The 12,576-nt window shown below is 38.1% G+C and overlaps 1 protein-coding gene across 12 annotated transcripts in view; it reads left to right on the top strand.

Annotated features, from left to right (window-relative positions):
- Positions 1 to 12,576, top strand: part of LOC129752668 (sodium/potassium-transporting ATPase subunit alpha) — a 137,807-nt gene that overhangs the window by 61,600 nt on the left and 63,631 nt on the right. For 3 of the 12 annotated variants that reach the window (XM_055748936.1, XM_055748520.1, XM_055748464.1), the window contains exons 1-2: positions 10,670 to 10,930; positions 11,675 to 12,021. The exons of 3 other annotated variants lie outside the window; for them this stretch is intronic. The gene's annotated coding sequence lies outside the window, so the exon portion shown is untranslated. Of the gene's footprint in view, positions 1 to 10,654; positions 10,931 to 11,674; positions 12,022 to 12,576 lie in introns of those variants that run through there. 6 more of the 12 variants (XM_055748573.1, XM_055748630.1, XM_055748734.1 and 3 more) reach the window with 5 other exon arrangements.

Here is a 12,576-nt window from a genome sequence, read left to right as displayed (position 1 = left end):
TGATCCTATTCTTCGTTGGCGTAGTAATTTATCTACCGCGGTATTCACAGGCAATCTCCATCCGATGCCTCAGCGCAATGTTTCGAGAACAACATCTCACAGGCACAATTTTCGCCGCCTCATAACGGCGACAATCAGCGCTGATTAGCCAAGGTTTTAACTTTTGATATGGACCCTGCCGGGCGTCGTCCATCAACCTTTCCTACCGTCCAGATGCACCGATCGGTCACGTTCCCTGCTGGCCTACTTTCGAGCGCGTTCTCTCTCTAGTGCACACAGAGACGGCCTGCTCCCGCTGCTGATGGCCCGGCCTAGGCGAGATTTATTGCTCCGGTCATTATATTCCATATGGCAAAAATTTATTACCCTTCCAACAGTACGCAAACATGAACCGTCAGCCAGCCAGTTTGCTACCGGCGCTCAATTTCTGAGCACACATACCCGGATCCACCCACAGTTTCCAGTGCAAAATCCTGGACCAACCCTCGTCCCTACCACCTTGCCCCTCTACGGCGATCCACTTTGGCAGTCACTTATCTACGTGGTGCAATCTCGAACGTCGTGATTATTCATTTTCTCACTTCATTGCACCTCTGCTTTTATGAACGATGCGTGTCGTCTTCCAAGCTTCATGCTTCCTTCGAGAGGAGGCTGAATTGGCGAGAAGGACGTCTAGGACTTCCGGTGCTGCCTTAATTTCGATCTTTTGAGGATGCACCAGCAAGAGGAGGAGATGGAAAGGACGGACATTACCACCACGTGATATGAAGCTCCAAGACTATATCTTACTCTTCCTCTCTGCCTTCGGTATATGTTATTTCAAATTGGCACGGAGCACTTATGATAAAGGTTGCCGTTGTTACAACTTGTTGAAAATTGCATCCTCCTTTGCCTAGGCAAAGCTAAGTTAGTATATCTGTTCGATTCCAGCCAGAAGTGGCAATTTAAAATTCATCCCCTGAACGGCAGCAGATCGAGCGAAACCTACCTTCGGGTAATTGACGTCATTCGCGGGTGCAAAAGATATTGATATGCGCTCCATGTTGGTACTGCACTTGAATTGAATAATGGATGCTGTGCTGATTGTGCGGATTTCTCCTACATAAGTTACGTTTTTGCTGCCTGCAGTAGAGCAATCTTTCAGCTGACCGACTTTCAAACAGGAATATTTTACAAAAATATCCAAATCCCGAGAAAAAAAAGTTTTTTCTATTTATGATGGGATTTGATCGCTCACCTTGCGCGTACCAGACTGGTGCGTTTCCAACTGTACCACAACAACAGTCACTTCAGTTGATCCCTTTTTATCGCACCAATTTCAAAACCCCGCCAATAATCAGCATAATCACAACAGAAGTAGGTAATCACGTTCCCGAAAATGGCCGCGACGGCTAGCCGGTGCCGCTCCAATTCACTAGCCCAGCTAATAAGTGCCATGTGACGCACGGAGCAGGCGTCAATTGAAACGGCAAAGCGCATCGATTAGCGCCCACCCGATATCGCTTGGATCCAAGCGTCGTCGTCGTCGTCGGCCAAGATGTTGCTCCTGGGCCGCACCGCGAGGTGTTTTGATTAGTGACCGGTCAATAAAGAGTTTTGATGATCGTTTCAATTATTACGTTGGACAAATAGAGAACTCGGCCGGGGCATAGATTGGATCAACAACGATCTCGTTCCGGTTGGGCGGTTCAGTCAAGATTGTGAAATTGCTGTTCTTAGGAGAAAAAAAGCATCAAATCAAATGACATCATTGAGTTCGGATCAGGGTGACAAATATTCGTCTCAATCATTGAAAGCCGAAAGCAACACAAGCTCAAAGTCGCGCAACACTCATTCCTGTCACAGTAAAGCTTTTCGACTTTCAAGCTCACGTGAAGCCATCTTTGCTGTCAGTCTTTTCTACACTGAAAATCGAAAATACCCAAACTTGAGAACTGCCACCCGCCAAACCTAAGTTCAAGATTGACAACTTAAGTTTGTGAAAAAATCACAGCTTGCCAATACGCCAAACTTGTCCTTCAAGCGGAGAGCTGTTTTTTTGGGGGGTTTTTGTTGTAAGCGCATCTGATTCTGTTACCTCCATCGTGGCAGATTTAGGTTTGGGGGGTAAGTTCAAAGCGAAGAACTGTTTTTTTTGGGGGAAAACTTTTATTCCCGCTTCACTCGCAGAAAGTCTCGCATATACGATGATGTAGCTACCTCTCTCAACAACTCTCCGGTGGTCGAGCGGTTAGCATCCTGAGATGGTAATCGTAGTGCCATTTGCAGGTATGGGTATGATTCCTGTACCTGGCGGTATTTTTTTTTGTTTTTATTTCCATTTTATTGCGGTATCAGATTTTGGGGGATGAGTTCTCCTTTAAGAGCTTAACTTTGAGCTATGCCGCCAATAGCCAAACCTGTAGGGAGGGAGTTTCATTCGGGTTGGCGGGGAAAGTTCTCAAGTTTGGGTATTTTCGAGGTTCAGTGTAATCGAACGAAAATTAGCTCAGCTTTCAGTACAATAGGAATGAAAGCTGGAAACCGCCTTTCAATTTTCGATGACTGTGTGCGCTATTCATAATCATATTCATTTGAAAGGCATAAATTTTCAGTCATGAAGAAGTGAAAGAGCACCAAGGAATGCTTAAAAACAGCAACGACAACAAAAACTACTGTGCGACGGTGTGAAGGACATGATGTGGTGTATGCAAATTCGATTGCACACAAGATTGTTTTTATGTATGTTGATTTCTGTGATTGACTTTCTACTGTGTGGACTATGAATTCGTTAAGGAAAAAAAAACCATCAACGGAAATAACTTTACTGACCCCTAACCAAAATATTTACCAGAACCGAATTATGCTAAAAAATGTGAAAAAACATCGAGGACATGTAGGGGATTTATCTTAGCAATTCCTGCTTTATTTCACAAAAAAAAATATAACAAAATAAACATTAAAATTTATTTTGGTTATTTTGCGGTTTTAAAATATTATGATTTCGACAGATTACACGATTTCGGTTGCTGCAATCACGAAAAATATCTCATAGTACGTACCTGAGGGAATTAAAATTTTCATCAAGGATCTGCACAAATATCAATGAACAAAAACAACAATCATTTTCAATTGAATATGATTGGAGCGGCTTTCAAATGAATTTGAAAGCATGTTGACTGGAAATGAATACCGTAAAAAGCTCCTTTATTTTGAAAGCTACAAATATGAAAGCTATTTCAAAGCTTTGACTTTGACAGAGAGGATGCTGTCAGTTGAGTGAAGATTGAGTTTTGACTGTGAAAATATTGAACACTGGTTAGGATAGAAATGATGGATTTTAGTTTAAGCCGTTATTTGGATTAAAAACATGAAAAAGGAACCTAGCGTTATTCCATGTCTTCAGACGGGAATCCTAGCGAACATATTGATATGGAAAATATTGAAGCTGCATTCAATTGAGGTTGACTTTAAAAGTCACGTCTTCGTTCTGTCACTGACTGTCTCATTTAAAAAATCATATTCAATCTTTAGAAAGCTCCCTTAAAACAATCTTGACAACTTAAGCGACTAATTGGTCCCCACTGATGTTTCAATGATGCCTGTTTCGTTCCTCACACTTCCGCCTATTCCTCTCACACTTGATTGAACCATAGCAGTTAGAGTTGTAGTGAGCTTTTAATTTAAATGTTTATGTACATCCACAAATTAGACTCTACTCCAATAATGATCTTCCTTGGAAGTGGAATTATCGGCATGAGATTCCATGCCAGGCCGGCACTAACAAGGTTTCTCATCACTGGCCTTCCAGCGCAATCGCTATGCATATCTCAACCTGCAACCCATATCTCATCACAAGACAAAGCAGAAGGTTGCGTGGCAGAAAGACTATGACAATAAACTTTCGTTTGCTAACTGGCTCAGTTAGTATACTGGTTAAGTTATCGGACTAGCAAATCGAAATAGAAATGTCGCGTTGGGTTCGATTCTCACTTTTTTTCTAGGATAAATTATCCAACAGGATAAAAATCCCATAAAATGTTTTTCTTTTCGAATGTAGTGTTCCTGCATTGTTTTGTTTTTAGCTCAAGCCTCTTTGCCAGTAGTGCTTTTCCAATCATATAATCTTTGGTACAACACACTTTTCAACGAATTTTTGGCAAAAACTTAGCGCGGAGCGGAATTGAATTTGCATTTCTTCTTTGGGTGTATAAAACTTACAGGCCACTCCGACTTAATGGAGAGAGAGGTGATTTCATTACCATGAAATGTGGCTCAATCCATGAAATGTTTATGTAAATTCCATCAAATTTTCTACAAATACAAATGTCTACATCCTTAGATGATTTAGTGTTTTGTCGGACCAACTTTGACATATTCAGACAATTTATTTTATTAAAACCCTGCACTTATCAAAAAACGACAGAATATGACATTTGATCAGGGTGGCCACAGAACCGGGAATTGAAAATTGAACTGGGAAAACCAGGAAAAAAAACCGGGAATTTAGACCCAAAAACCGTGAAAATCGACAAAAGGAAACCGAAATTCAGTTTTGGTTCCAGGATCAGGGATTCAACCCAACTTCCAAATAAACGAATTTCAAATCAAAACAACCCAAAACTCAAAACTCAGAATTATAATTTTAATTTCCTAGACAGAATTGAACAGTTAAAAAAATGTGTAAGAGAAATATCAAAAGCTTTTAAATTTGTTAACTACTCTGATCTATTTTCAATTACCCCTCTAAATTGAAAAAATTAAAAAATCACAAATTTCACCGAAACCGAAAGTTTAAAACTGCCTCGAAGAACGAGATGAGAAATTCAAAAAGTCTCCTGAATGTTTTTTTTTAAGTATCGCAGATTCATTAAAAAAAAAAACTATCAATCATGTTAAAAACAAACGAATCAAAGTTAAATTTTTGTTTCAAATTTGGAAATTTTAAAAAGATGCTTATATTCTAATTTTCGAGTGATAATGTTTAATTCGAGTGTTAAAAAAACCATCAAGGGGTCCAAATCAGTTTTTTTAAGTTGTTCTTTCAAAATTAACATTTTTCGATAACTGGTCATAATTTATCCAGAAAATTTCGAATTACACTTTTTAAAGCTTGGATATGTTGAGATTCATTTGAAAATTTGCGAAAATCGTGACAAAAATTTAAATAAAATACTCATATGAAATTTAAGTAACACTGTTTAGAATTTTTACGAGCTTTTTTATGAGGGTATGTTTATGTCGGTAGAAGACACTAAGCAAATTCTTTAAAATTGTTAGAATGATTCCACATTGCATGGTACTTCACTTAAAATATACATATTTGTTTTTCGAGTTAAGTATTTAAACAAAAGAACAAAATATTGCGATAAAATTGATTATTTTTACTTTTTTCTTTTCGATGGTACAAGGCAACAAAATTCACGTTTTTCCGTTTGAAGAGGGTTTAAGAGCTGATTTTGACCGATTTGAGGGCGACCTATCAAATATGCAGTTTGTTTTTTTTTCTGCTAACTCTAGTTTTTTTTTTAAATTCAAGGGCTAGTTTTTTTATCAACAATTAAGAACGAAAGTTTCGAATCAATGATCAACTTTTTCGAAGACCGCGAGTAAGTTTTTCTCCCTGATACAGGGGTTATTTCCAATTAAATACTTCAAAATATGTTAAAACTTTATCATTTATTTGTTCATAATTTAACCCTAAAAAACTGACTCAAAATAAAAACATATGTTGAACAATTAACTGTAAATTTTTTAACTAAAATTAAATCCACTTTTTTTTGCATAACAAAGCTAACCATCTACTGGATGAACCATCAAAACGTTAAGAATTTTTTTTAATGCAAAAATATTTTATTTTGCAAAAAAAAATAGATCGGTGTAAATTATATACTAAATACCTATTTTTTAAATTATAAATATTATTGAAATTATTAAAATTATAAAATTATAATCAATTATTTCCAGAAATGAATCTTTCAAAAATATTTTACAAAAAACTCGAGACCATATATGCAGTAGAGCAATTATAAATTTTATCTTTAAAACATGTATGGCTACTACAAAAATTACATTGTTCCTTTTTAAATTTATTTCAAAATTTGCAATTTCAATTTAAAATCAAAATTTTGTCTTGAACTTAAAATTCGTGGGTTCTAAATTTCATTTTTTTTTTAAAGTAAGCTAGTTTCATTCATTCAAGTTTTTATCAATTTAATCTGCAAAATTATAAATTTCAATTTTTCTACTCTACTCTACTCTATTCTACTCTAAATAAATCATTGATTTCTTATTTTTATTGACTTACGATAATAAATTTAGGTATCATAATTTTGAATAATTTCCGCATTTTGTTTAAATATTCATTTCAAAATTGATATTCCTTAATTTGAAATAAAAAAATACAATGGGTGAATCTGAATTGAGTAAATGTTTTTAATTTTGCTTCATCTCAAACATTGATATGCTGTAAAATAATCCCTAAAACTGTTAAATCAAGACGAATTTCTTGAACTTTTAAAGTCAGAATTGATTTTGCATGTTCTGCAATCAAAACTTAGAAACGATTAAAAAAACAATGTTTGGCGAATAGTTTCTTATAAGTAACTTATTACAACAAGTTGCTAACATTCATTTCTTTAGCACGAGTTGTAAACTTATCCAATGGGGCTTGTCGAGCTGGATAATTACGTCGAGTCCTGAAAATGTCGAATCTTTTCAGAAGTGGCATACACAATTTATGCAAATTCGGGAAATTCCTTTGAAAATCAATTGATTGACCTACAAGAATTGCATCTTTACAAATAACCACGTGTTAACGACCATGCAAAACTACAAATTTCTGATCAAGTAGGGGATATGAGGGCATAACGAGCACCCAGGGCATAATAAGCACTCCTTTTTTCTACATAAGTACGTATTTTCTTAAACAAATTTTCATAAGGACTTGTTTCGTACTACCTATAGTATTAAATTTTCATAAAAAAAGAAATATCCTTTTCATCTTTACAGAAATATTAAATAATAACCAGCTAGGTTCTCCACCACCAAATAAGCTTTTATGACCTTTAAATCATCTTGATCTGAAATGTACGCACTGCAACATTGTTTCTCAATTTTCAGCATAATAAAATTTTTGATTTTTCACTTTAATCAATTTTAAAACGCGTTTTTTCTTTAATTTGTTCACTGGAGGCGAATAGAGCACTATCAATGAAGGCATAATGAGCGTTTTCTGCCGGGGAATCTAGCAGCAAATTCAACTCGATGAAGTCAACTGAATAATAGAGCTACAGCTTGACTTGTTTCGTCTGTCGATTTGGCCTATTGGTAAGGTGTGGGAGAGGTAATCAGTAGACTCGAGTTCGATTCCTGTTCGAGGGGATTTTTTTGCACGTACCATTCATGATTGATTTTTTTTTGTTACATTTTTATTGTTACATTATACGGCTAATAGCATCAAAGCATCATCCGTCAAACAAAACACCAGAAACATAATGTATGAGCATGTGTAAATTCTTTGAATTCTACAAACAGACCTAGATTATTTTGTTATTGCTTTGTTTGATGAATCTACGTCTCACCGCTTAGTGCAATCATGATCATGAATGATAAATGAAAAAAAAGATCACCTCCACCAGGAATCGAACTCGAGCCTACTGATTACCTCTCCGGCATCTAACCAAAAGGAAAAATCGTCAGACGATACAAGTTAAGCTGTAGCTCTATTACTCAGTTGACTTCATCGAGTCGAATTCGCTGCTAGATTCCCCGGCAGAAAACGCTCATTATGCCTTCATTAATGGTGCTCATACTGCTTCGGGGGGTTTCTCATTATGCCTCTACAGTGACTAGTTTTCAGCTTTCGGCAAAAATTTTTAAAATGCAATTTTAAACGTTTTTATTTACTTTTTCAAATTTCATCCAATTAGGCAATAGACTATTTGAGTGTCTGAACACGAAACAATGATGTAATTACAGCTGTTCTCTATGGTTAAATAAGCGTTTTCCTCAAGGTGGCCATTATGCCCTCGTCTCCCCTAGACTCGTAGACTGCAGACAAAAAAAACAGTAGGTATCGATAATTATCGCTTTTCTATACAGTTTTCAGTGTCTGAAAGTAAGATGAGCTTAAACTCAATTGTTTTAAAAACAATTATAACAGCGATTCAAAAATTTAGTTTTTTTTTTCAATTATTGGCCTTTTCAATACAAAAAATCTTTACTGAATACTAAAGAAAATCTTTTTAAAACTTGGCTGAAAACAGAAAACAAATTTTTCGGAAAACGGTAGGGTCAACCGAAGTTAGTATGAACAAAGATTATTCTTTTTTGGTCTTATCTGTTCATAATTACCCAGATGAATTTGGTGTCATATTGAACGCTGTTAAGATTCTTGTTACATAACAATTTTTAGTGTTGGCAATATTTCTAGATAAATCTAAACACTCCGTCTTGATAGGATTAATGGTTTTTCAAAATTTACCCTTAATAAGTCATCGGCAATTTGTAGATTCACAAAGGAACAGGGAATCATGTCCTACAATCGCATATTTACAGATTTTTAGAAATTGATGAAGTTTTGTATAACGGTTTATTTTCAAGATCTTGGTGATTATTGGTACATATTTAAACATTAAAGGTAAGTTTAGATAATCAAACGATGCCTTAAAAACAAGCGTTCATAATTACCCCGTATTTTGAAACACATGAGGAATTCATAAACAATCCTCTGTGAATCAGTGGGATACATTTTTAGTAAAAATTTATACTACACTTGAAGATGCATTTATTTCTGAATGTAAAACCTCTGGAAACAACATTTTAACTAAATTTACTGTGACGAGAGAGTTACATGAATGAACGCCCTCAAAACAGTTTCGAATATTTTCAGAGACGTGGATTTTGTGAGCTGTAGTAACACACTTGTTATCTGTAACTTATGAAAAATTGATAAAATGTCACATGACGAATGATTGATTGAAAAGTCCTGATACACAATTTTTATTTTTTTTTTTTGTAAACATGACTTAAAACCCCATGTGTAGGATGTTTGTTTTTATCATTTTAAGAAAATGTGATTGAAACCTTAAAATAGAATCGAGTTTGTATAAGTGTTCAATGATTTGAGTGTTATGAAACAACCAAATCAATGAAATATGTTGAAAATTTTGCTATATTCCGAAGAAAATGAGCATTAACAGTCTGGAAAACCTTGACCGGGAAAAACCGGGAATTTCAAAATTGAAACATTGTGGCCATGATGATGGCCAACAGATTAATGGAAAACATTGTTTAGCACACCATTTTTAATTTGTTTTTTTTTGTAAACATCCATTAAAAATATGTTTTAGATGTATTACTGTGTCGGCGACTCCTGGTTTTCTGTACCGATAACAATTTGGTGTTTGGATGTTTTTAATCATTTTCAGAAAAGGTTTAAATTTCGTCTGAATATTCAATGACATGAATGTGCTGAAATAACCAAATCAATTATTATTATTATTATTATTAATATTTATTAAAGACCTTTTAATAATTGTCATTCGGGTCAAAACCAAATCAATGAAATAAGTTGAAAATTTGGCTATACTTTGACGAAACCTCACCATCTAAGTCTGGAAAACCTTAAATTTATGACCGTTGAAACCGGAATTTTCCAAATGAAAAACATCTGGCCACCGTGTAATCCCCACCTTTAAGCGGAAAAAATAATCGAGAGCTGATTAACGGGTAACCAACTGACTCTATCGTCCAGAAGGCGCTCCCTTTAATCCATAATGCTAAGAAGCTTTACTCGTATGTGACCTCTTTTGGTCCTCCACTTCGGGTAGGATTTCCCGATGCGCCGTTACGTAAGCTGTGTTAAGTACCTGCGGCCGGGGTGTTTTACTTTTTCTCGCTGGAAAACGGTTCCCGACAGCTAAAGGCCTGTTTGGTTTGATTGAAGGGAACTTACGTAACACCAGGGATAATTCATCGCGTACCTCGGTGGTGACAAAAAAGCATTTCCTCTTGATGGTGGAAAACGAAAAAATTGGGTTAGTTTCTGTTGATGCTTTCACTTGCCCCTTCCAAGTGCGGCCAAGAGAAATTGGTTGGTTCGGAAAATCATTATGCAACCGAACGGAATCGTTGTCGTTTCTTTCGCTGGTGAAGTTTTTTTTAAGGTTTTGATGTTGCTGGGAACATGAAATTACTGCAAGGGAGTTTGGGGTAAGGCGGAAGATTTTCTCGACTGGCGGCGGCCTGGGGGAAAAGGCTTAACAGTCATTCGGACGCCGCCGTTGGCTGCCTTGACACCACGGGTTCTGCGGGATTGATCCCCCGCGTATCCCTTTTTTTTTGCTGTTGCTGTCGAGTTTTGTTGGGGGAAAACTGTGGAAAAACAGGAGGAATTCGTTTCGGAGAGCCAGAGAGTCGACGGTTGAGTATCGTTCTACTACGTGACGCAGTGTGACGTCATCACGGGTTGCAATTTCCTCCGATTGTGGGGTGCTGTTTCTGGGGGGAAAAGTAAGCTTTTACCACCCATCACCTGGCTGGACTGGACTGGAACATATTGAATCCACGAGCGAGAGACTCTCTTTTTTTTCTGCTCTAATTGGGTGCGAGAGTTTTTACCCGTCCATGATGGTTGGTAGCTGTTGATCGTATCGAGGCGGGAGCTTAAACACTACAGTGAACTCCGGTTGCCGTTCAGTTGAGCGCCGTATTCGTTCGAAGCAAGTCGCGTTTCGGAACAGGAAGCCAGAAGTAGCAGCCAGCCTCTGTGTGGTGCGCACACCCTAGTATTATCAGCAGGCGGCGTGTGCGTGGTGCGTGGTGCGGTACGCTCTATCTGTAAAGTGTGCTCTAATTCTCGACCAACGACGACCGTGTGAGGATCATATCGCCTCGCGACTTTCATTCCAGGTGTACCTGTTCCAGCTTCCCTTGGAAGTGTCCGGAGGTACGGGTTTGGCAGAAAAATTTTCCCTAGAACTCAGAAGGATATTCGTTCATTTTGCGCGAAAAGTGAGAGGTTTTAAAGGAGCCTACGGGAACACTCGAAGCGCACACAGGGAGGACACTCGGCTATCCGGAAGGGGGTTCGAGAGTTCTACAGGATAACTTTCGGGAGTTCTCTCCCTTCCGTTTCGGATAGAGACGTGTGACCATCGCGGTGCGCATCTTGGTTTTGTTTGAGATACCTCCAAGGTCTCGGGGGGAACTGTGGGAGTGAGCTCTGAGCGTGAGTGATTTCCTCTCATGAGCTCCGTGTGGCGTTTCTCGTCTGGTGTGGCGTGAGGAGGACCTAGAGACTACGGTTGTCCATCAGACAACGGTCACTTTTCTCCGCGTGCTCTCCGGTGCGAGTACACGGTCCGTGATTTCCAAGAATCCGAATCGAACACACAGCAGTGGCAGCCAGCAAGGCATACAATAAAAAAAAATCAGAAAATAACAGTGTGGAAAACCCAATCTTCGAATTTTCTTGCCAGAGGGATTTTTGTTTTGGCTTTCGAGAATACCGAGAATATTACCCCAAGTGAATGTGGACTGCAGTGTTGTGCTCATTTCCCTCGGTTTGAAGATTGCGTGATTCCAGCATGGAATTATTTGTGCCCGAATAGTTCTCCCAGTGTCAGGGCCCATGCCAAAGGCTACATCAGTGCTGTTTGAAAAATAATTTTCATATTTTTTTCTCCATTAGTTCTAGAGTGTAAGATTATTCCCCTCCACGATTCGATCGAAGAAAAATGACAGTGTGAGAAGAAACGCAACGAAGAGTAGCGCGAGAGAGTTGAAGGAAGGAAAGAAGGAAAAGTGTTTGAGGAAAATCGATTTTACGAAAGTGTGTGCTTATACATCTATCTACATTGGCATATCCTAGAGAAAGTTGGTGAAGGAAAAGCGTATCGAAAGAGGAGTACTGAACGATTCTAGAGACCTCTAGCAACCCGACTCTCGGCCAATCGACCCTTGACGTCCGGAAGGATCCTCTTGGACCCTGTCCAGCGAAGAACGGAAAGTTGAAGTTGCCTAACAGGAGTTGAAAAAGTACGTCCTTTTTATCAATTAGCTTCTCGCATGCTATCGAGATAGATTTTCATCATACATGTATATCGCTCATTTCAAGTAGAAGAAAATTATTTTTATACCGAATACAAGCGACAGAAGCGAAATCATTCTCATAAACGAGATGTTCTCCCGTGCACAGAAACTTGCTGACCATCAGCAGACCACCCTGTTGTGTGTGTATGTCAACCGACCGAAAATTAAGCCAAAGTAGAAAATTTATTTTTAGGGTATTTAATAATAAAAGTATTCGCAGTTTTTTTTTCTCTATTCGTGCTGCTGTTCTACTAGCACTCTGTCGGAGGGAAAATTCGGAAAAGACCCCGTCTCGTGGATTGCCACCATATTTTTTTTCTTCCTTCACGAGTCACTCCACCCCACGACAACGTATGGACGTCGTGCGAACTTCCTTTCCGTCGTCGTCGTCGTCAGCGCCGTTCCCTTTTCGCGCGCGCCTGTGGGAGCGCCCAAGGATGGCGAAGAATATTGCACTCACTCGCCGCCGAACACTCATTCTCTCGTGAAGGAAAAATAAAC

This window comes from Uranotaenia lowii, chromosome 1, assembly GCF_029784155.1.
Source record: "Uranotaenia lowii strain MFRU-FL chromosome 1, ASM2978415v1, whole genome shotgun sequence".
Taxonomy (NCBI): domain Eukaryota; kingdom Metazoa; phylum Arthropoda; class Insecta; order Diptera; family Culicidae; genus Uranotaenia; species Uranotaenia lowii.
This window is presented reverse-complemented; position numbering and strand designations above follow the sequence as displayed.